Here is a 20,967-nt window from a genome sequence, read left to right on the forward strand (position 1 = left end):
CCCACCCAGCTATTAGAAAACCTAACATAAGATACATGGCAATTTATCCAGAAAAGAAGAAAATAGAATTCCGCCAAAAAACATGGGAGCAGTAAGAAATAGCCATTGTGTCCTGTCAGCAAGAGCAGAACTGAGTTCTCCTCAACTGTCACACTTTCTCTTCCTCCCAAACTCACCCTGAGTTCCTCTCTAAAACCAGTAGACAGGGTTATCTCTGGGATTCCCCCAGCACCTTTGTTCATTTACTCCACAGGCAGGGGTTGAGCACCTAATAATAACAGCTATCAGACAAGTGCTTACCATGCCTTGTGGCCAATCCACAGGTCAACTCTAGCCAGCAGGTAATAGGATCCCCATGTTAGAAACAGGATACAACCTCACTGGCATGGGGTCACTTGCCCAAGATCACTCATCAAACAAGTGGCAGACTCAGGATTAGACTGCAGGGCATCTGCTTTTCATCACCAGATTACTTATCCTCTGTCTGCCCTATGCTAGTACTGGAGCTAGAGAGGTGAGCAAGACACAGTCCTTACAAAAGCACATCTTGTTAGTGAAATATTGGCTTATTTATACATATTGCAGGCTTAATGATATTTACAAACAATTTGCATCTAATCAGAAAGTCCCAAAATAGAAAGGGGGCTCAAAGTAAGTCTAAATATGTCTCCCCTTCACTAGTCAGCTAGCCTTCCCAGGAGGGTTAGTATGGCCTCCTGGAATCAGACAGCTCTAGTGATGGGATGCTCACTCCCACACTGGAAATTTCCACCTATTTTCTCCAGTAATCACCATTGGAAAGAACATACTTACCATCTATTCCTTTGTAACTACTTCTCTTTGGTCTAGCTCTACTCCTGAGAGCACAAACTAGAAAAGACAAGCAACAGCCCCAACCAGCAACAGCCCCTCACACAGGGGTGAACACTGCTGGTCTCCCTATGACTTCTATAGGATATGGTTTCCCACCCCCCTCACATCTTGGCTGCCTTGTCCACTCACTCCAGTTCCATAAAGGCAGACTCTCTTGATTCCAAGTGTCAAAAAGCAAAATCAACCTGATTAAAAAAACAAAGAAACTGGAAGAACTGCATTTATTGGCTCAAGTAACTGAAAATGGAAGCTGACAAGATGGAGGAACTGGAATGATATATGAGCATGGAGTCTCTTGCCTTGTGTACTCCACTCTGCGGTAAGCTCTCTCTAGAGGGTTGAAGCAGAAGAAGCAGGCTTACATCCCCAGAGCTTAGCATCCCTGAGGGGAAAGAAGGCCAATAAAAGCACTAAGGTTGAGCCTCATTGGTCCAGCTTTGGATTGTATTGCCAACCTTGAACCAATCACTGTGGCCAGAGGAATGGAACATGCTAATTGCTAGGCTTACCTAGAGGCTTACCTGGACCTGGAACAGGGATAAGAGTGGGAGAAGGTTAGTTTCCCAAAGGAAAAAAAAAAAAAGTCAAGTTACTTTTATAAGACATGAGAATGAATATTCAGCAGGCACAACCCACAGATGCCTTCCAAACACCCACAGCCAAAAGCATGACACCATGTGGTCTGACAAGCCCCGTGATGGCAAGATTCTAATTCTTTCTGTCCTGCCCAAGGGAGAAAGATGGTTTCTGGGCCTCCAATGGGAACTGTGACTTGGACTCATGTTCAATTTTTTTCCTTTTTCCCCTCTTTTCATTTCTTCTTTATCCAACCCACTAACACAGACCCAGACTCCTTCCTGTTGAATCCAGAGGCAGAGAGAAAGACACATGGTATACTAAGGGACCTGGATTCCTTTGGCCTCCCAGAACCTGAGAAGACTACCAATCCCAAAGACACTCCTTCCAGGGGAAAGACAACCCAGGACTAGTGGGATTATCTTGAGGCACTCAGGGGAACTGATGGAGAAATAGCTCCTTCCAAGTGATCAGGTTACACAAGTCACTCTTCCAGGTAGGCCTCACTTTACATAACATACATGATTCTGTACAGGTTGGTAATTTTTTAAATATCAAATTATAGTTTAAATGTACTGTGAGGGGCGCCTGGGTGGCTCAGTCGGTTAAGCATCCGACTTCCGCTCAGGTCATGATCTCATGGTTTGAGTTCCAGCACCACGTTGGGCTCTGTGCTGACAGCTCGGAGCCTGGAGACTGCTTAGGATCTGCGTCTCCCCCTCTCGCGCACTCTCTCTCTGTCTCTTAAAAAAAGAATAAACGTTTAAAAAATAAAATAAAATAAATACACTGTGAAAATAATATAACAAAAGCTACCTACCATTAATTAAGTATCCTCTATTTGCGGGGATATTTTAAAATTTTATGAACTGGGTATTATCATCACCATTTCGCAGCTGAGAAAACTGAGTCTCAGAAACTGCCCAAGATTCCAAGGGCAGTAAATGACAAAGCAAGGATTTGAATCTAGGCCTGTTTGCCTCCAAAGCCCCTATTATGTTTTCTATCACACACATTAAAGGAAAGGAACCCCACAGCAGTGATTTTTATAATATTCTTGATAATGCCGCAGAATGTCAATTTTGTGCATGTAGATTTTTATATCCAAACTTGTTTATAGTACAGTGTACCTATGAGTTATTCTGATGGTTTATGAGAATAATCAGTATCAAATGCTTTTTGACAACGAGGTTGCAGACATATAAGCATATTTATTCATCCACTCAAATGTGCTCTGTCCTGTACTGTGCCTTCCATATGCAGTTTAGCATGGTGGTCAAGAGCAAGATCTATGGCATCAGACTGTCAAGACTTCGCTCCAACTAGGTGAATGGCCCTGAAAGACCACCTTAGTGGTCCCCATCATAAAATTAATGCAACAATAGGACCTATGCCATATAAGTTTTACAAAGATCAAATTAAATAATATAAGTTAAATTCTCAGCACCATACCCTAACCCAAACCCTAACCCCTAACCCTAACCCTAACCTCGTAAGTATTCAATGAATGCTCCTACAAGACTATAAGCAATATGAGGGCAGGGAGTGTGTGAACTTTTCTTCACCCTAAGGTTCACTCAACCTTAGAACCTCGTCCGGTGCTTTGCATGCTGTAGGCATTCAATAAACATTTGTTAAATGAATACTTTATTTAAGCTAGATCATTTAATCCTTAACTAATCCAAAAAGTAGGGACAGAAAATAAACAAACACAACTTGTTTAACATATAATAATTTTAAGCAGTGTTAAGGGCAGGAAGAAAAACAAAGCAAAGAAGAATAATGAGTGACAGAAAAAAAAGGGTGGGGTGGGGGGAACATGTGTTGTAGATAGCCAAGAACTAAACCAATTTAGACCTAACAGGGAGTGTTATGGACTGAACAATTGTTTTCCCCTGCCCCCCACCCCGCCAAACTCAATGGTAAAGCCCTACCCCTCAGTGTGGCTGTATTTGGAGATGGGGCCGCTAAGGTTAAATGAAGTCATAAGGATGGGGCTCTGATCCAACAGGGTTAGTGTCCTTACAGAGGAGACATCGGAGAGCCTACTCTTCCCATCAGTTTCTGCACGTGCATCTAGGAAAGACCATGTGAGCACACAGGGAAATGAAGGCCATGTATAAGCCAAGAGAGGAGGCCTCAGGAATGAACTTACCTTGTCAGCACCTTCACTTTTGACTTCTAGCCTCCAGAACCATGAGAAATAAGTTTGTGTTGTTTAAGCCACCCAGTCTGTTATGGCGTTTTGCTACGGCAGACCGAGCCAAAAAAGACAGGGCATGTTCTAGGAAAAGGGAACATCAAGTGCAAAGGCCCTAAAGGAGCCTGGTTTTCAGGAACAGCAGAAGGCCAGTAAATGAACAAGACAAAAAGTGGCAAGACAGAGGGTCAGAGAGCCACACCAGTCCTACCCATAGGCTCTAACAGTACCGTACCAAAAGCAAGCCCTCACTCCAAACAAAATCATTATTATCAGCACCATAATATTTAAAATGAACAACTGACTTTTTCCCAAACTTAGGTAAAGGGTAAATAAGGGCCTTTTAGAAAACTAAGATACTATAGTTCTATAACACAGTCTATAGATCAAAAATATTCTTGCCATGCAAATTTAGCTTCTATGCAAATCAGACATGGCCCCCTACTGTGAAATTCTGTGTTAACCCCTGGAAACAGAACCCTTTCCCTCTCCCTCAGGCAGTGACAAGTGTATTCCAGCTCTAAGCCACCAAAGCTATGACCCTCAACCCCTAGATGGGGCCCGTGTGAACAGTGCTAGGGAAAGGCTCCAATTTCTCTATGCTATCAGATCTGGCCAAGCCTGTTATTTTTCCTGCCAAGGTAGATCAACAGACCTGGTTAATGCTGAAATCCCTGGAGGTAACTAAACAGCAAAACTGGGCTTGGCCTCAGAGAAGGAAGGAGGGAGGGGGCTATGTAGATTTTCCTTTCTTCAATGCCAGCCAGCACTACAAAATTGGCATTGTTATCTACTTTCCTCCTGGTGACATTTACTTTTGAAGCAAAAACAAAAACAAAACAGGGAAGAGGAGTCAGGTGGATTGGGAAATCAAATTCAGAGGTGGACATAGCTTTAGGCATAAATGTCTGCCTTTTATCTGAAGAAATGGTTTGCAATTGGCAGCAAACTTGTCCACCTAATCTGTATCCCCCTGGCCCTTCTCGCAATATGTGGAAACATTTTTGGTTATCACACTTGGGGTCAGAGGGAGTGCTACCATCATCTTGTGGGTAGAGGCCAGGGATATTGCTAAACATCCTACCGTGCACAGGGAAGCCTTCCACAACAAAGTCTCATCCAGTCCAAAATGTCAACTCTGATTTAAGAAAACAGGACAAGGAAAAATAAACTCAAATATTTAAGGGCCTTCCATGTACCAAATGATATACACATATACCTGCACATACATATATGTCATTTAGTCTCTACACCAAGTCCACAAAGTGATGCCCATTTCCCAGATGAAAAAAATAGAATGCGGACTTCACCCAGTTAGTAACTGGCACAGTTAGCAACTTCACAGGAGGAATTTGAACCTGACTCTGGGTGGTTCTCACTAAACTGTGAGCTCCATGAGGACGGGGACCTTGGCAACCTTGTTTACTTCCTCATACCTAGTGCCTAGCAGAATTTATACTTAATGGAAATATAATAAAGACTTCTTTGAATTAATAAGTATCTGAGTCAGTGGACCTAAAGTACATGATTGTTTCTTCCCACCACTCCTTAGAATAATGAAGATCCTCACGATATCCCTCTAGGGTTCCTGTCAAGTCAATATGTTGCATGTCAGAGTCAGAAATCTCCCTAGGCCAGCACAAGTAAAAATGGAAGTTTATGGAAAAATGCAAAGGTATTATGGAAACAAAGCATCGCCAGGACTAAAGGCTTGGAAAGCCACCAGGAATCAGAGTGCCTCATGTTCTCTATAATGTCTACATCTTGGTTTTCTTTTCCAACAGAAGACTTGCACTGTGTAGCCATCTTGCAGATGGTCCTATGTACCAGCCTCAGCAACATTTTGACTCTGAAAGTCCCCATGGCCTTTCAGCTTGGCTCTCCTTAGTTAAGTAGCTTAGTCTATCCATATCCCAGTTATTATACATTCCCTGAGGAGGGATGAGATCGGCATAGCCTGGGCTAACCTTCAAGATGCCCCTGGCCCCAGCCAGACAATTGCAACTTCACGACACACTCTGAGCAAGAATGGCTAAATTAGCACCTTCAAGCCTGAGGACCATGAACTGTAAAAATGATTGTTGTTTTCAGCAACTATGTTTTGGGACGTTTATTATCCAGCAGGTACCAGAAACAGATTTTGGTATAGAAAGTGGGTTGCTGCTACAACAAAAACTTAAAAGTGTCTCAAATTATAATTCTGCTCCCAGTTCCAAAGTCTGAAGACCAAATATATATTTCTTACTAAACATCACAATATCATAATTACCCTTGTGTTTGACCAGCAGGGAGAACTAGAAGGGCCTTGGAGAGTATGTTAGTGAAAGTCTAAAGGGTCTTGATGATGACTTAAAGGAAAGTGAGGAAAATGCTACTGAAAGCTGGAGGAAAGGGGACACTTGTAGCTGGTGGAAGGTTTGGTGACACTGTCATCTGCTGTAATGTGGAAAAGAAGGAATTGTTCCATAATGAATATGATCATCTGGCCAACCTGATTACAGTACAATGCAAAGGAGAGAGAGCATCTAAAAGAAGAAACTTTTTTGGTTTGAGCAAAATTTAGATGCTACGTAAAAAGTGCCAGGGTTTTCTGAGTTTGAAAATAAAACAACTTCTCATGCCCAACCTCTCCAGAGGGCAAACTTTTCTCAAATTGAAATGACTTTCAGCAAAGGGTGGGTACAGCATCTTTTGTTAGGCACTCAGAAAGGTTTCAGAAGGTACTTCATAGACCAATTCAAACAGACAAAATCCTTCTAAAAAACTTTAGACTGTGCCTGGCTGTCTTAATTAAACAACAGGATTTCCTAAAAAGGCCCCCAAAATAGAAAGGACTTATGTAAGCCAAAGGGATTTGTGGTCATGGCTTTTTCCCCAATGGAAGGAACTCCAGGAAGAATCATTTAAAAACTCAACATTTTTTTAGAATGAGGTTGAACTGGGGCGCCTGGGTGGCTCAGTCGGTTAAGCGGCCGACTTCAGCTCAGGTCATGATCTCACGGTCCGTGAGTTCGAGCCCGGCGTCGGGCTCTGGGCTGACAGCTCAGAGCCTGGAGCCTGTTTCAGATTCTGTGTCTCCCTCTCTCTGACCCTCCCCCATTCATGCTCTGTCTCTCTCTGTCTCAAAAATAAATAAACGTTAAAAAAAAAAATAGGTACGTATTAGAATGAGGTTGAACTAAAAAGGAGGAGATAGTGTAAGGTGGAAAAAAAGGGCTTTGTATTCCAGAACTTCTACGGGCAGGAAGCAGGTTCAGAAACTACTCCAGGAAAACACAGTTTATGTTCCATGGAAAAGGAAGGTTAAATTCAGAAGGTAGAACCAAGAGCATGGGAGGAAGAGCTGCAGAGATCACTACAGAGAATTGGTCCTAACCAAGGAAACTATAATGCTTGCTACAGTTTTCCGATGCCGATTCCAATATTGTACATTGGGTGTGGAAGATGAATAACCTGTCTTTTTTAGTTCAAAGATACTCAAAGCATTCTTGAAAAGCTGTAACTAAGGATCAACACTCAAGGTACCTCATCTACACCTGGAAGTAATAGAGAAGATGAGATTCTGGACTTCATGTCTGTCCATGATGCCATTAACTGTTTGGGAGAGTCTTGGGATGGGCCAACTGCCTTTTGAGTGAAGGAAGAACGTAATTTGTGATCAGAGGCAGACTGTGATAGTTTGAAAATCTGACCTTGCAACTTTTTGACATTCCTACTATGGAAGAATGGTCTCTTTCTCTCAATGACTGCTTGATCAACAGAAAACAGGAGAAGTGGTACTGTGCCAGTTTCTCGCCCAGTCCTTAAGAAATGAGCAGCTTCTATTTCCTCTTTCTTGAAATTCTTGCTTTTGGATCCCACCCATCATGCTGTAAGGAGTCCAGGCCACAGGGAGAGGCCAAGGGATTGTGTTCCAGCAGACAGCCCCACTAAGGTCCCAGTCTATAGCCACACGGGAGTAAGAAAGCTTTAAGAAGATTCCAGCCAGCCCCAGCCAATAACCAACTGTAACCGCACAGAAGACAGTGAGTGAGATAGTATTAGCTAAACCCAGGCAGACCTCAGAACCATGAGAGATAATTAAATTATTGCTGTTTCTTTAAAGTCACTAAGCTTTGGAGTGATTTTTTACACAGCAATAGATAACCAGGACAAATATTTGCTGTAGTTACTTTATGTAATCTTAAATTGCTTGAATTAAAACAATAACCTTAATATATATATACAAAACCTTAATAATAATAAAGAATCACTAACATATAAAATGAATTAAAAGTTACTATTAAAATATTACTATTAAAATGACACAAGGCTTTGGGATCAAAGAGAACTAGGTACAAATCCTGGTCAGCATCCTATTAGTTGTATGACATTTGATAAGTTACTTAGCCTCTCTGATTGCCAGTTTCTTTCTCTTTAAAATGGAGTAAAGTGGAGGGTACCTGGATGGCTCAGTCGGTTAAGCATCCAACTCTTGATTTTGGATCAGGTCATGATGAACTGTGCCACAGGCTCATGCACTATGAGACTGAGCCCCAGGTCAGGCTCTGTGCTGACAGAAGGAGCCTGCTTGGGATTCTCTCTCTCTCCCCTTATCTCTGCCCCTCCCCCACTTTATGTGGGTGTGCTCTTTCTCTCAAAATATATAAATAAACATTTAAAAAAAATGTTTTTAATGGAGTTAAGGGACACCTGGCTGGCTTAGTTGATGGAACATGCAACTCTTGATGTCGAGGTTTAAGTTCGAGCCTCATGTTAGGTATAGAGATTATTTAAAAATAAAATCTTTTAGGGACACCTGGGTGGCTCAATTAGTTAAGCATCTAACTCTTGGTTTTGGCTCGGGTCATGATCTCATGGTTTGTGAGTTAAAGCCCCATGTCACACTCTGGGTTGACAGTAAGGAGCCTGATTGGGATTCTTTCTCTCACTTTCTCTCTCTCTGCCCCTCCCCCACTCACACTCTTTTTCTCTCAAATGAAAAAACATAAAATCTTTTTTAAAAAAACCCACACATTTAATGTGTCAATACAGCCTTCCTTAAAAAGGAAGAAAGGCCTCAGATACACAACCTTACCTTACACCTTAAACAGCTGGCAAAAGAACAGCAAATAAAACCCCAAACCAGCAGAAGACAGGAAATAATAAAGATTGGAGTGGAAATCAATGCTATCAAAGTAAAAAAAAAAACAAAAAAACAAATCAATGAAACTAGGAGCTGGTTCTTTGAAAGAATTAACAAAATTGATAAGCCCCTAGCTGGTTTGATCAAAAAGAAAAAGGAAAAGACCCACATAAATAAAATAATAAATGAACGAGGAGAGGTCACAAACAACACTGCAGAAATAAAAACACTAAGAGAATATTATGAGCAATTATATGCTAATAAATTGGGCAATTTGTAAAAAATGGACAAATTCATAGAAACATATAAACTACCAAAACTGAAACAGGAAGATATAGAAAATTTGAACAGACCCATAACCAGTAAAGAAATTGAATTAGTAATCAAAAACCTCCCAAAAAACAAGAGTTCAGGGTCAGATGACTTTCCAGGGGAATTCTACCAAACATTCAAAGAAGAGTTAACTCCAATTCTTTTAAAGCTGTTCCAAAAAATAGAAATAGAAGAAAATTTCCAAACCCATTCTATGAGAATTACCTTGATCCCAAAACCACACAAAGACTCCACTAAAAAAAATAGAACTATAGACCAATTTCCCTCATGAAGATGGATACAAGAATTGTCAACAAGATACTAGCCAACGGGATCCAACAATGCATTAAAAGAAATAACAGGGGCACTGGGGTAGCTCAGTCGGTTAAGTGTCTGACTTTGGCTTACGTCACGATCTTGCAGTTTGTGAGTTTGAGCCCTGCACTGGGCTCTGTGCTGACAGCCCAGAGCCTGGAGCCTGCTTCAGATTCTGTGTCTCCTTCTCTTCTGTCTCTCCCCCACTCACTCATTTTCTCTGTCTCTCAAAAATAAATAAACATTAAAAAAAAATTGAAAAGAATTATTCACCATGATCAAGTGGGATTTATACCTGGGATGCAAGGCTGGTTCAATATCCACAAATCAATCAATGCAATATATTACATTAATAAAAGAAAGGACAAGAACCACATGATCTTCTCAATAGATGCAGAGAAAGCACTTGACAAAATAAAGCATCCTTTCTTGATAAAAATCCTCAAGAAAGTAGGGATAGAAGGATCATACCTCAAGATCATAAAAGCCATATATGAAAGACCCACCACTAATATCATACTCAATGGGGAAAGCTCTCAGTTTCAGGAACATATGTCAGGAACACGACAGGGATGTCCACTCTCTCCACTGTTATTCAACAGCGGATTGGTAGTCCTGGCCTCAGCAATCAGACAACACAAAGGGATAAAAGTCATCCAAATTGGCAAGGAGGAGGTCAAACTTTCACTCGTCACAGATGACATGATACTGTATATGGAAAACCCAAAAGATTCCACCAAAAAACCTCTTAGAACTTATTCATGAATTCAGCAAAGTCACAGAATGCAAAATCAATTCACAGATATTGGTTGCATCTCTATACACCAAAAATGAAGCAGCAGAAAGGGTAATCAAGGAATCGATCCCATTTATAATTGCACCAAAACCCATAAAATACCTCGGAATAAACCTAATCAAAGAGGTGAAAAACCTATACACTAAAAACTATAGAGCGCTTGTGAAAGAAACTGAAGAAGACACACAAAAAAACGGAAAAATATTCCATGCTCATGGATTGGAAGAATAAATACTGTTAAAGTGTCAATACTACCCAAAGCAATCTACATATTCAATGCAATCCCTATCAAAATTACACCAGCATTCTTCACAGAGCTAGAACAAACAATCTTAAAATTTGTATGGAACCATTAAAGACCCTGAATAGCCAAAGCAATCCAGAAAAAGAAAACCAAAGCAGGAGGCATCACAATCCTGGACTTCAAGCTGTATCACAAAGCTATAATCATCAAGACAGTATGGTACTGGCATAAAAACAGACACTTAGATCAATGGAGCAGAATAGAGAACTCAGAAATGGACTCACAAACGTATGGCCTACTAATCTTTGACAAAGAAGGAAAGAATATCCAATGGAATAAAGACAATCTCTTCAGTGAATGGTGTTGGAAAACCTGGACAGCAACATGCAGAAGAATGAACCTGGACCACTTTCTTACACCATACACAAAAATAAACTCAAAATGGATGAAAGACCTAAACATAAGACAGGAAACCATCAAAACCCTAGAGGAGTAAGCAGGCAAAAACCTCTTACTCAGGCAGAAACTTCTTACTCAACACGTCTCCAGAGGCAAGGGAAACAAAAGCAAAAATGAACTACTGAGACCTCATCAAGATAAAAATCTTCTGCATGGTGAAGGAAACAATCAGCAAAACTAAAAGGCAACCAATAGAATGGGAGAAAATATTTGCAAATGACATATCAAATAAAGGGCTGGTATCCAAAATCTACAAAGAACTTATCAAACTTAACACCCCAAAAAACAATCCAGTGAAGAAATGGGCAAAAGACATGAAAAGACACTTTTCCAAAGAACACATCCAGATGGCTAACAGACACATGAAAAAATGCTCAACATGACCCATCATCAGGTACATACAAATCAAAGCCACAATAAGATACCACCTCACACCTGTCAGAATGGCTCAAATTAACAGCTCAGACAATGACAGATGCTGGCGAGGATGCGCAGAAAGAGGATCTCTTTTGCATTGTTGGTGGCATGCAAACCAGTGCAACCACTCTGGAAAACAGTATGGAGGTTCCTCAAAAAATTAAAAATAGAACTTCCATATGACCCAGCAATTGCACTACTACGTATTTATACAAAAGATACAGGTGTGCTATTTTAAAGGGACACATGCACCCCAATGCTAAAGCAGTGCTATCAACAATAGCCAAAGTATGGAAAGAGCCCAAATGTCCATTGATGGATGAATGGATAAAGAAGATGTGGTGTATACACACACACACACACACACACACACACACACACACAACGGAATACTACTTGGTGATGAAAAAGAATGAAATCTTGCCATTTGTAACAACGTGGATGGAACCAGAGTGTATTATGTTAAGCAAAATTAGTCAGAGAAAGACAAATACCATATGACTTCACTCACATGTGGAATTTAAGATACAAAACAGATGAACAGATGGGAAGAGAAGCAAAAATAATATAAAAAACAGGGAGGGGGACAAACCATAAAAGAATCTTAAATATAGAAAACTGAGGGTTACTGGAGGAGGTGTGGGTGGAGGGATGAGCTAAATTGGCAAGGGCATTAGGGGGACACTTGCTGGGATGAGCACTGGATGTTATATGTATGGGAAGAATCACTGGATTCTACTCCTGAAATCATTATTGCACTATATGCTAACTTGGATGTAAATTTTAAAAAATGAAAGTAAAAATAAATAAATAAATAAATAATAAAAACCCCACACATTTAAAAATTAATTAACTAATTAATCAAATGGAGTTAATTGAGAACATCTGTTGTTTAAGATTGTTGTGAGGTTTAAAATCAGAGGATAAATGTAAATCCTTAGCCCAGTACCTGGTACATAGTAGCTATTCCATAAACATTTCTCATCACTGTTACTTGATATTGGTTGAGCCAGTGTTGGCTAGCAAAGCCTCTGGTAATGAATAGGTCTTTTCTCACGTGGGAGCATTGACAATTCTATTAAGCAGGCTGGCCAAGTACCTACCAGCTTGCCTTGTGCCATGGGCTCTGTGGCTGGATGACTGTGGAAGCAGACATTCCAAACAGGGCTTAAGCATTTATGTGGTTCCAGATGAAAATGGCTCCAGTTCAGTTGCTACTGAAAACCAACTCACCTTCTAGCCTTAAGCATCAATGTAAACAAACGAGAAATGAACAAGATAAAAGGACAGACATCCACAGCATGGACAAGATCAGCCTTGTGCTTAAGGACTCAGCTTCTGTAGAATAAATGGAGAAGTTAAGCTGCTTTTCTGTTAGCTAGTCAATTCAACTAATTGGATATTAATTAAAAATTGACTTTGACAAAAATCTGTTTATGCTATAAAACATCCAAAGCAAGAGTTGGTAAGGCTCATGACATAAGGAAACTTGTGGTCTAATTAATGATGTTAATTCAATCAATCTTAACACTTATTTATTCATTCCCACTGCTGGAATCTTCGCCTGAGCCCCACCTAAGCCACCACCTTACCTTTACCAGGCCTGAGTAAACTTTCTAAAACCTAGTTCTAATCCTGACACTCCCCTGCTTTTAAATCTTTGATGGGTCTCTGTTGTGCTTTGGATTAAGTCCAAACTCTTTAACATGGTTTCCAAGAAACTTTATAATCCGGTTTAAAACCCTCCAATGGTTTTGCATTGCTTTAAGACTGGAATCCAAACCCTTCTCTGTGTTCTACTAGACCTGCATGAACTGGATTCTCTCTCACCTCACCTCCTTTACTCCACTCCAGACACTAGTCATCTTGTTTCACCAATGTGCCTCAGAGCCTTTGCACATACTCTTCTCTCTGCCTGGAACACTCATCCTTAAGTTCTTTGCTTGACTGGCTCCTTCTCACACTTAAATGGAAGTCAACCATTCCCTCATCAACCAATCTTTTACACATTAAAGAGTTAGTTGACTTTCTCATAGCATGTATTGTAAACTGGAATTATCTCACTTCTTTATCTGCAGGCCCCTTGAAAGCAGGAATCCTATCAGCCAAGGTCACTGCAATAGCCTCAGCTTGCAGAATAGTTCCTAGAATCTAGTATGTGCTCAAAATGTTGTTGGTCAAGAATAAATCTCCATTTTCCAGATTTGGAATCTAAAGCTCAGACAACTTAGAGGACTTGCTTAAGTAGTACAGCCAAGTCTGACCAACTTCAAAGTCCACGCTCTAGGCCTGTGAACTACTTGTTACTGGTCCAAGCCTAAGATAGTGACAAACTGGGCCAACATGTAAAACAGTGAAATGCCACCTTCATGGAGTATATCTTGCTAGGAAAAGAGTACCAACTGAACTAAAAACAGTGTGTCAGTCAGTGAGGCAATTGATGTACATTTTGCTGCAAGCTCCCTACCCCACTGGGAGCTAATCCCAGGCAGGGGTCAGCACTGCCCCGCGGGCCACAGTTTGAATGGCATCTAGCCTGGCCACCACATTATACTCTTCACTCTTCCTTATCCCTCATGCAGTGACTTTGTGTGAAGCACACGGTTTGTTCCTGACTCCTTTATCCTCCCATCTGTGGGCTTGTGCACAGGAAGGGTCTGATAATTTGTCTTGTAGATACAGAGAATAGTGAAAAGGTGGGTGGGGTTTTCTTAATCCTGCTTTTCAAAGTAAGTAAAAAAATAATTTTTTGTGGATTATTCCCAGTTTTGGAATGTTCTTAAGGTTCTAAGTTCCTACAAGCTAGCTATTCTTAACGGGTAGTTGGTTAAACTCTGTCAGAGCCCTGATTTCCAAAGTACAACTATGCAAACTATTCTTATCATACACACTGGCCTCATAGCCTAAGGCAGTGACAGCCTTAAAAATCCTATGATGAAGGGCCTGTCCTTATGTGCTCTTAGTGTCTTGTTTCATTGGTACAGAGCTTGCTAACCAGAGTCTGCCCCCATTCTCCATCAGTATGGGCTTTCTACCATGCTAATCTCACCAAATAACACCCCCTACACACACACACACACACACACACACACACAAATGCCCCATGCCAACATAGCATGCCAGTAGGGAAGGCTTTTACATTCATTCAAATAGTCAGTGAGAGCTTTCTATGGGCCAGTAACTGTGTTAAGAGTTGAGGATTAAAGACCAGAGTTCTTGCCTTCTAGGAGCTTTCTAAGCTGAATGAGGACATCAGACTAAATGTGACATAAATAGTCTCATGATGAATGCTATGAACAAAGTACTCACGTTTTACAAGGTCAACAGACACCCTAATGCAGTCAGCTTGAGTGCGCTAGTAAGAGAAGAAGGGACATTTACACTGAGGCTCAAATATAAGCATGAATGCTTTGTTTCTCTAATAGTTCCCAGTAAGGCCACACTTTTGCTCCCATATGATAGGTACTATGTTAAGCACTTCAGATGCAGGAAGTCATTTCATCTTTACAAAGGCACAGGAGCCTTTTTTATCCTCATTTTATAGATGAGGAGACCAAGACATAAAGAAGTAAAATTACCACTCCAAAGTTGCACAACCAACCAAAGATCAAAACCTAATTCTGCCTAATTGTGATGCCTAGCTTTTACCATTAAACTCTACTCTAACCTGGTCAAAGCCTTGATAAATACAGTCTTACAGGTGTCCTAGGCCCAGGAAGAGGCCCAGCTGTAATTAGAGGTGCCCTTGATTAAACACAATGTTAGGAAGTACAGGATGGCTCCCAGGTCATACTCTCTTCAGTATTAACCCCATAAAGGACAATGATTCACTCCTGCTAAACTGCCTTCGTTGCCAATACTTACTGGTTCTTAGAAGTTTCTAGAAGGCTGAGAGTTTCCAGGTTGCATTTGAAGGTCTTGGACCCAAACTCATCCAATTTATTTATTTGTGAGCCACTATTCTGGGTTAGCCCCCATGCTAGGCTTGGGGATACCAAAAAGAATAAGTCACGGTCCTAGACTTGAAAGAGTTCATTTGGTAAGTAAAGGCATCATTATATTACTATGCAAAGAATGGCAAGGAGAAGCTTCTGCTGGGACCAGAAGTAGCATGAAGGAAAAGAAGTCTTTCCAGAGGAGGTGGGGATTTCTGGGCTGGGTTTTAAAGTATGAATAGGTGCTCAATGGGAACTCAAGAAGAGAGTCTTCCACATGCAAAAGGGGTGACAGCATCAGGCAGTACAATGTACTCCATTTGCTAGAAGCAGCTTTTATCTTATCAAAGCATATATAATGAGGGTGCACAAATACAAGGGAAGCAGCTAAAGAAGTTTACACCAGCCAATCATAATGTGTCTTATATCTCAGGCTAAGGGGCTGGATTTCATCCTGAAGACAACACTGGGGGAGAGCCATGGTTCTAAGCCCTGGAAATGGTACGGTCCAGTTCGCTTTTGAGAAAACTCACTCTGGCATCAGTAAGGAAGGTAGATGGAAAAAAGCCAGTCAAGAGGCAGAAAGAGCCTTTAAGAGTAGACATGGGAGATGTGGACGCTGGTGCTCAGATGAGAGTGGTGAGGTTGGATAGAAGTAACAGACATGAAGACAGCAGCGAGAGGACTTAGTGACTGGTCAGATGTGGGCTGGGAAGGGGCGAGAAGAGTCCAGGATGACTCCCAGATTTCTGTGTTGGCAAGTGGGTGGATGCTGGCACCACCAGCTGAGACAGGGCCTTTAGGAAAGTGAGAAGGCAGGAGAAGAGGGGGAGGAGGATGATGAGATCATATCTGGACTTGTTAGGTTAAAGTGCCAGAAAGCAGGGCTCAGTGGTCCGAGTGGAGCTCCAGAGGATCTTCCCTGTCCCCACAAGGAATGTCCAAGGGAACTCATCCCCGGGCAGGGCAGAGGTATGTGACACCCCAGCTGGGAGCCTCTATGATACAAACCACCAAGTGTTCAAACATGCTGACCACTATGACAAAACATGGACTGCATCCCCAATTTCAGGAGAGGAAGGTCCTGGAGGACCAACAAGGCCAAGGCAGAACCCTTGACTTCCCATTTACTTATTCCCCATGCTCCTTGGCAAGTGACACTACCACACCCTAAAACCTGTCCTCTTACCTCCCTTTCCTTCCCCTAATCCACTTCACTAGCTCTGTATCTCAAACAGCCCTATCACTCCTGATCTCTGTCCCACTTTATCTTCATAGCATTTATACTTTCTAAAATATTATGGTTAACCAATGAGACAAGAGTCTACTTGTTTACTATCTAGGTCCCCTTTGAAATGTAGACTCCAGGAGGGCAGGACTTTGTCCTGTTCTTAACCATACCCCCAAAACCTAGAATGTTAACTGGCACACTATAGGAGCTCAGTAAGCAGTTGTTAAATGAAGTTCTCATCCCAGAACTTCTCTCCCTCTCTGCTGCCACCACACTGATTCAAGTTCTCACACACTTCCCAGAGTGTTCCTGGAGCCCCTTAGACATGTTGACTGCTTGCATGTGGGCCAGGAGGGCGAGGGAGGAGCCTTTCCATTTCCAAGTCATGGAACCTCTCCAATCTATCCATTCTCCACATTGTAGCCAGAGTGGCTTTCTAAAATCACAGATCATGTCAATCTCCCACTTGAAAATTTCCAGGGGTCCTCAAGGTCCAGCATGCTCACCTCTCCAACTGTACCTCCAATCACTTTACTCCACTTTACTCTTTACTGCCCATACTCTGCTCTGTTCCTCAAGCCAAACCTACCTCCAGTGCCAGTCACACCTCTGTCTTCCCCAGAAATCTGCAAGGATTCCAGTTCATACACTACCTCCTTGGAGAAGCCTTCCCTGACCATCCAAACTAAAATAGAGCCCTCCTTCTCTGCCCTCACACATCCACCTGATTTCCTTCACATCACTCACCACAGCCTATTCTTGTTCACTGATTTGTTAACTTGATTATTTCTCTCTTTTTCACTTCTCTCTTCTCCTAGCATGTATTCCAGTGCCTAGAACATAGTTAAATCTCAGTTAACATTTGCTGGATAAAATTGTGTTTCCATTGTCATGATGGTGATGCTTATAGTAATGATGCCCTCCCACAGTGAGATGCTGGTTTGAGTTTGTGGAGCCAAGGTCTGACTGGAGCATGTTCTTGACCATCTAATTAGAGATAGAATCCACTGTTACAAGCTTGGTCTGGGCTTTGAAGCCAAGGTGTATGTGTGTGTGTTTACTTTATGCCAGGAGACCTCATCAGCATCATTAGGTATGATCTACCACCTATCTCCATTGACACACACTCAGCAAAAGCAAAATGAGGATGTGTCCATTCTCCTCTATTCCTCTGCAAGATAGGGTGAATTTATTGTGTGTGATAAGCTATAAATATTGAAACAGGAACACAGTCTCTTGGCCCCTTTAGATACTCTCCCCAACTCTCACACTCACCCTGCTGGGAGGGGTTTTTACGACATGATAGAGAAGAGAGAAAATGCAGTTAACCAAACAGTACTGGAGGGAGGGATGGGGCTGATAGTCAATAGGGGATGCAGAAGAAAGTTTCTGGCCAAAAACCGAAGCAGGATAACCTGTCAGTTTCAATACCACTGGAACAAAACTTAAAGGAAAATGCAGTTGAACACATCTCATAATGTTCCTGAAAAAGAGACATATTTTAGTGAACCTCAAAAATCAGAGACAGAAGAAACCTCAATTGTTTCATTTTAAAGATGGGTAATCTGAAACCTAGAGAGGAAACAGGACTTTCCCAGGACCACACTGAAATTCAGTGGCTGATCGGGGTGCTTGGGTGGCTCAGTTGGTTGATCGTCCGACTTCGGCTCAGGTCATGATCTCACAGTCCGTGAGTTCGAGCCACACGTTGGGCTCTGTGCTGTTAGTTCAGAGCCTGGAGCTTGCATCAGATTCTATGTCTCCCTCTCTCTCTGCCCCTCCCCCACTCATGCTTTGTCTCTTTCTCTCTCAAAAAATGAATAATCGTTAAAAAATCAGATTCTATGTCTCCCTCTCTCTCTGCCCCTCCCCCACTAATGCTGTGTCTCTTTCTCTCTCAAAAAATGAATAAATGTTAAAAAAAATTTTTTTTAAAAAGAAGAAGAAATTCCATGGCTGAGCTGAGACTAGAATTCTCACTGTTCAAAGTTCAGTAGTTTTCTGGGACACAGCATCACCAGTGTAAGCCTAACTTAGCTAAATTGAACTAAGTCATCCACATGTACACTCGTCTCTGTGGCCACGGAAACTAGCAAAAGCTTGTGTCCAAAACTCACCCAAATTCTTATGGCTTCTCATTTTAGCTCTCCTTCCTCTTGGTCCTTGGCCAGCCTATCACAAGACACACATATCACTTCCCTTCTGACTCCCAAGCTGATGCTGTCAAAAAAAAGCAGGAAATAACTGAAAGATATATGCTGGTAGAGAACAGGGTATGTACATTTTTACAAAACCAGCGGGTGAATCATATTAGATACTGAACACTCTTTGAAGCCATGTCTGATCAGAAATCATGATTCTCACCCAATAAAATTGTGGGCAAACAGGACCATTTAAGAATATCTACAGCTCCATATGGAATGGAATGACAAGAGGGAAAAAAAGAGGAAAAGAAGGTTAAGTCTACCACTCATGGTTCAGAGATCAGGTCAGATATCGGGAGCTCAGAAAAATGTTTCTATAAAAAATATAAATAAAATTATATTTCTAAACGACAAATGTGAAAACTGGGGTCAAAAAAACAAAAAATAAGGAACCACAAAGTACCAATTAAACTTGAGGTCCAATCCCAAATAATTACTTTAGGCAAACAGTGTAGATAATCTTTCTTCATCTTTACAATAAGGATAACAACAGCAATCATAGATGTAGTCATCGCTTACAGATCACTACCCATATGACAGGCAGTGAGTTAACTACTTTATATATCCCTTCTTTCATCTAACCCTCATCTAATCCAACCCCAAGGAACATAGACATCATTATTTCCAATGAGACTCAGACAGATGAAGTAATTTGCCCAAATTTATTGCCAAGGTATAGGACCAAGATGTACATTCAAGTCTGCAGTTCTTAATCATTATATTTCAAAAGGGGGTTGTGAGGATTACATTTAAATTAAATTAAATTAAATTAAATTAAATTAATTAATGTATGTATTCTTATTTGAGAGAGAGAAAAGGCACGAGTGGGGGGGGGGGGGCGGGGAGAGACAGAGAGAGAAAGAGAATCATAAGCAGGCTCCATAGCAAAGCGACACGAGGGCCTGATTCCAGGACCCAGGGAACATGACCTGAGCTGAAATCAAGAGTGGGATGCTCAACCAACTGAGCCACCCAGGCACCCCTAAATTAAAATTTTAAAAGTAAGCTCTCAGTACTTGCTCCCTGGTAGTTTGTGTCCCTTCCTGTCCATATTTACGATCCTTGTCTCATCCTCCATAAGAGAGGGCAATAAAGCTCAATCATCCATTGCCAACTCTCAGACCATCTGTTGCCAAAGTCACTGAATTCCTGGTCAGCTTACTGGCGGACAGAGGTGGAGGGGAGGCCAGGAAAAGATGCTCAATGCCATCCCTTCCTGTTCCAGCTAGAAGACTCAGAAAATAGGGGGCATTGAGAAAGGGGTCTCTGGCTTTGCTGTGAGAACTGGAAAATCTAATTTTCTTCTCTGGAAATTTCCCCCTTTGGAAAGAGGAAGCTGGACTGCAGGGCCCCTGAAGGGACCACGGAACTGTGGCAAAGAGCACGTGTTTCCCAATTTATTTAACTCCTCAGGTCCCACCCCATCTTCAAAATGGTAGATAATAAAATAATTGTAGGCAGTTTACAAGGTTGCTCAATCGAACTAAATAATTCCACAAAAAGTGCTTAGCAGAGTGCCTAGGACATGGTACGCATTCCATAAATATTATTATTTTTATTGCTATTATTAGTATTCCAACCCCATAACATTTGAGGTGTCTCTTAAGCCAGAGGGTCCCGTTGTGAATGACTTTAATTTACAAATGCATTCAACGGTCTGCCTAAAGAGCGGCTCTACAGCCCTGTGTTTAGTGCTTTCCACCGCCCAATGACCAGGTTTTCTACCTCCAGGGGAAGGCTGCGACTTACAGAACAGCCATGACAGTACCTGCACAGACATAGTACCCTTCCCCTTCTTTTCCAGCCGCGGGGTGAAGCCTGAGCCCCAGACTTCCGCAGCCCGCCCAACTCAGCCACCATTGGTCGCCTCCTCGCTGGCGTGATTAAGGCCCCGCCCCTTCTCTCTGGGACCACGCTGAGGCGACCTCCGGAAGCGGAGGGGCCTCAGAGGAGGGACTGCGATGCAGCCTGGGCTTCGTAGTCCGACTGGAAAGCTGCAGCCAGAGACCGGGGCATCGCGACCCGGAGAACTACCATCCCCAGCAGCCGGCAGAGAGAGGAGGGGCTGGCGTCACGTGGGCGCTCGGCCTGGGCGGGCTATTTCTCAGTGCGGCGGCGGCGGCGGCGGCGGCTCGGGGGACCGGGGCCTTTTGTTTGGAGCGGCTGCGGGGGGGCCCCGGAGCGGCGAGGCCGGAGGCCTTCCCCAGCTCGCTCGGTCCCGGCACACCCTCGAGGGGGTGGGGAGGCCGCCCCCTGGGCCGGGCCTCGCCTTAGGCGCCG

The 20,967-nt window shown here is 42.3% G+C and overlaps 1 long non-coding RNA gene across 2 annotated transcripts in view; it reads right to left on the minus strand.

Moving 5' to 3' along the window:
• The window catches only part of LOC122224880, a 38,136-nt gene extending 17,486 nt beyond the window's left edge, over positions 1–20,650 (minus strand). For both annotated transcript variants that reach the window (XR_006204979.1, XR_006204980.1), the window contains exons 1-2: positions 20,456–20,650; positions 18,601–18,703 (exon numbers count right to left, since the gene is read on the minus strand). This is a non-coding gene — a long non-coding RNA (uncharacterized LOC122224880). The remainder of the gene's footprint in view (positions 1–18,600; positions 18,704–20,455) is intronic.
• Between the last annotated feature and the right edge of the window lie 317 nt (positions 20,651–20,967).

The sequence above is a fragment of the Panthera leo genome, chromosome A1 (assembly GCF_018350215.1).
Source record: "Panthera leo isolate Ple1 chromosome A1, P.leo_Ple1_pat1.1, whole genome shotgun sequence".
NCBI classification, from domain to species: Eukaryota; Metazoa; Chordata; class Mammalia; order Carnivora; family Felidae; genus Panthera; species Panthera leo.